Source organism: Saccopteryx leptura, chromosome 1, assembly GCF_036850995.1.
Source record: "Saccopteryx leptura isolate mSacLep1 chromosome 1, mSacLep1_pri_phased_curated, whole genome shotgun sequence".
NCBI lineage: Eukaryota > Metazoa > Chordata > Mammalia > Chiroptera > Emballonuridae > Saccopteryx > Saccopteryx leptura.
Window position 1 is genome coordinate 239,114,412 of NC_089503.1, and position 4,695 is coordinate 239,119,106.

The 4,695-nt window shown below is 34.8% G+C and overlaps 1 pseudogene; it reads left to right on the forward strand.

Moving 5' to 3' along the window:
- Positions 1–1,419: 1,419 nt before the first annotated feature.
- Positions 1,420–1,533, forward strand: LOC136389832 (small nucleolar RNA SNORA28; annotated as a pseudogene).
- The last annotated feature ends 3,162 nt before the right edge of the window (positions 1,534–4,695 follow it).

The window sequence follows — 4,695 nt, forward strand, 5'->3', positions numbered from 1 at the left end:
CAGAAAACGCAGACACAAACAGAGAAAAGTGCAGTAACTGCAGATAGGTAGCCCACAGCAGGTTACAAATAACAGCTGATGCCAACCCAAGAAAATCTAGAGCCAACACAACTGGTAGTGGGTGGCAGACAGCACCAACCCTAGACTCAGCTACCTACAGAAGCAGCACAAAGGTGGAGTCTAGCAGGCACCAGACACTGTGGAGAATAAATACGCCCAACAGGACAGACATTGCACAGTGTGTAATATACATAATCAAGGTTGACCCTTAGAGACAGCCAGACTGAGGGATAACCATATCCAGGAAAGGACTAACTGCATCTAATACTCACATACAATAAGAGGGAGAGTAGTACCCTCAAGAAGCATTCCTAGAACAAGGAGAACAGGTGGCCTGGAGGTCAGTACCATCAAGCCCATCTTCTTCATAAAGACACCACAAAAGTTTCAAAGACAGACAGTGCTACCAAATGCACAGAAAAAATAGGCAGACAGAGAAATGCAACCCAAATAAATCAACAAGGGAAATCCCCAGAAAAAGAACTGAATGAGATGGAAGGAACCAAACTACCAGATGCAGAGTTTAAAATAATGATTTTTAGGATGCTCAAGAATCTTAGAGCAACAATGGATGAACATAATGAGCACCTAAATAAAGAGATAACAAGCATCAAAAAAGACATTTAAATCATAAAAAAGAACCAATCAGAAATGAAAATACAGTATCAGAAATGAAGACTGCACTAGAAGAAATCAATAGCAGGCTGGATGAAGCAGAGGATCAAATCAGTGATTTAGAGAACAAGATAAACAAAAGCATGAAAGCAGAGCTGTAAAAAAAAAAAAGAGAGACTCAAAAAGAATGAGGAAACTCTAAGAGAGCTCTGTGACAACTACCCTAAATTGATGAAGGAAAAAAGTCACACAAGTTTGAAAAGCACAGAGAGTCCCATTAAAGAGGAAACCAAGGAGGACTACACCAAGATACAACATAATTAAAGTGCCAAGTTAAGAGACAAAAAAAGAATACTAAAAGCCACAAAAGAAAAGCAGTTAATTACCTACAGAGGAGCCCCAATAAGGATGACATCCAATTTCTCAACAGAAAAACTAGAGACCAGAAGGGATTGGCAAGAAATATTCAAAGTGATGCAAAACAAGAACCTACAACCAAGACTTCTTTATTCAGCAAGGCTATTGTTGAAAATTGAAGGAGAAATAAAAAACTTCCCAGATAAAAAAGAAAAGAAAAAAAACTCAAGAAATTCATTACAACCAAATCAGTATTGCAAGAAATGTTAAGTGGCCTGCTGTAAAAAGAGCAAGGGGGAAAAAAATCTAGAAAAAGAGAATTGCAGATTTAAAGAATAAAATGGCAATAAATAAGTACATGTCAATAATAACCTTAAATGTAAATGGATTAAATGCTCCAATCAAAAGACATAGGGTATTGAGCTTGCTATAGTAACAAAGTCTAACCTATTCGGGTACTCTCTTCTCTATGACACAAGCCCTTATATAGACTTAGACAATGTAAAAGAAAATGACATAGGGTAGCTGAATGGATAAAAAAACAGAACCTGTACATATGTTGTCTACAAGAGACCCACCTCCAAACAAAAGATACACATAGATTGAAAGTGAAGGGATGGAAAAAAAGTATTTCTTGTAAATGAAAATGAAAGAAAAGCTGGAGTAGCAATATTTATATCTGACAAAATAGACTTTAAAACAAAGGGTATAGTAAGGGATAAAAAAGGTCATTACAGCCTGACCTGTGGTGGTGCAGTGGATAAAGCGTCGACTTGGAAATGCTGAGGTCGCCGGTTCAAAACCCTGGGCTTGCCTGGTCAAGGCACATATGGGAGTTGATGCTTCCAGCTCCTCCCCCCTTCTCTCTCTCTCTCTCTCTCTCTCTCTCTTCTCTCTCTCTCTCTCTCTCTCTCTCTCTCTCTGTCTCTCTCTCCTCTCTAAAAAAATGAATAAATTAAAAAAAAGGTCATTACATAATGATAAAGGGAACAATCCAACAGGAGGATATAACCATTGTAAATATTTATGTGCATAATTTAGGAGCACCTAAATATATAAAGCAGATTTTGATGGACATAAAGGGCAAGGTCAACAGCAATACTATAATAGTAGGGGATTTTAATACTCCACTAACATCAATGGATAGATCCTCTAGACAGAAAATTAACAAAGAAACAGCAGCCTTAAATGACACACTAGACCAACTGGATTTAATAGACATATTAAGAGCCTTTCACCCCAAAGCAGCAGAAAATGCATTCTATTCAAGTGCTCATGGTACATTCTCTAGGATAGACCACAGGTTAGGACACAAAACAAGTCTCAATAAATTTAAGAAGATTAAAATTATATCAAGCATCTTCTCTGATCACAATGGCATAAAACTAGAAATCAACTACAATAGAAAAACTGAAAAACATTCAAATACTTGGAGGCTAAATAGCATGTTATTAAATAACAAATGGGTTAACAATGAGATCAAGGAAGAAATAAAAAATTTCCTTGAAACAAATGAAAATAAACATATAACAACTTAAAATTTATGGGACGCAGCAAAAGCAGTCCTCAGAGGGAAGTTCATAGCATTACAGGCATAACTTAAGAAGCAAGAAAAAGCTCAAATAAACAACTTAACCCTACATCTAAAAGAAATAGAAAAAGAACAACAAATAAAGCCCGGAGAAAGTAGAAGGAAAGAAATAATAAAGATCAGCAGGGAAATAAATGACATAGAAGCTAAAAAAACAATACAAAAGATCAATAAAACCAAGAGCTGGTTCTTTGAATAAAGGTAAACAAGACTGACAAACCTTTAACCAGACTCATCCAGAAAAAGAGAGAACTCAAATAAATAAAATTAGAAATGAAAAAGGAGAAGTAACAACTGACACAGAAGAAATACAAAGGAGTGTAAGAAAATACTATGAAGATCTATATGCCAAAAAAATTGGACAATCTAGGTGAAATGAATAAATTCCTAGAAACATACAATCTTCCAAGACTCAATCTAGAAGAATCAGAAAACCTAAACAGACCAATAACAACAAGTGAAATTGAAACAGTTATCAAAAAACTCCCAACAAACAAAAGTCCTGGACCAGATGGCTTCACAGGTGAATTTTACCAAGTATTCAAAGAAGTAACACCTATCCTTCTCAAGCTATTTCAAAAAATTCAAGAGAAAGGAAGACTTCCAAGCTCCTTTAATGAGGCAGGCATTATCCTCATGCCAAAACTAGGTAAAGACACTACAAAGAAAGAAAACTATAGACCAATATCCCTGATGAACATAAATGCTAAAATTTTCAACAAAATATTAGCAAACGAGATCCAGCAATACATTAAAAAAGTCATAAATCATAAAAAGTCATCAATCAAGTGGGATTTATTCCAGGGAGGCAAGGCTGGTACAATATTCACAAATCAATGTGATTTATCATATAAACAAAAGGAAGGAGAAAAACCACATGATTATATAAATAGATGCAGAAAAAACATCTGATAAAATCCAGCACCCATTTATGATCAAAACTCTCAGCAAAGTGGGACTACAGGGAATAAACCTCAGCATAATAAAAGCCATGTATGACAAATCCACAGCCAATGTCATAATCAATGGACTAAAATTAAAAGCAATCCCCTTAAGATCAGGAACAAGGTAGGGGTGGCCCCCTTTCACCACTCTTATTTAACATAGTCCTGGAAGTCCTAGCTACAGCAATGAGACAAGAAGAAGAAATAAAAGGCATCCATATTGGAAAAGAAGAAGTAAAATTATCATTACTTGCTGATGACATAATACTGTACATAGAAAACCGTAAAGTCTCAGTAAAAAAACTACTAGAATTGATAAATGAATTTGGCAAGGTGGCAAGATATAAAATTAATATTCAGAAATCATTGGCATTTTTATACACCAAAAGTGATTTGTCTGAAAGAGAAATTAATGAAACAATCCCCTTCATTATTGCAACAACAAAAAAATAAAGTACCTAGGAGTAAATTTAACCAAGGAGGTAAAAGACTTGTACCCAGAAAATTATAAGACATTGAAAAAAGAAATCAAAGAAAATACAAACAAGTGGAAGCATATACCGTGTTCATGAATAGGAAGAATAAACATTATTAAAATGTCTCTATTACTCAAAACAATCTATAGATTTAATGCAATTTCTATTAAAATACCAATGGCATACTTCAAATATATAGAACATATATTCCAAAAATTTATATAGAACCAAAAAAGAACACAAATAGCCTCAGCAATCTTGAAAATGAAGAATACAGTGGGAGGTATCACATTTCCTGATATCAAGTTATACTACAAGGCCATTGTTCTCGAAACAGCTTGGTACTGGCATAAGAACAGACATATAGATCAATAAACAGAGAACCCAGAAATAAACCCACGCCTTTATGGTCAATTGACATGTGACAAAGGAGGTAAGAGCATACAGTGCAGTAAAGACAGTCTTCTTAGTAAATGGTGTTGGGAAAATTGAACAGGTACATGCAAGAAAATGAAACTAGACCACCAACTTACACTGTTCACAAAAATAAACTCAAAATGGATAAAAAACTTAAATGTAAGTTGTGAAACCATAAACATCTTGGAAGAAAACATAGGTAGTAAACTCTCTGATATCTCTCATAGCAATATTT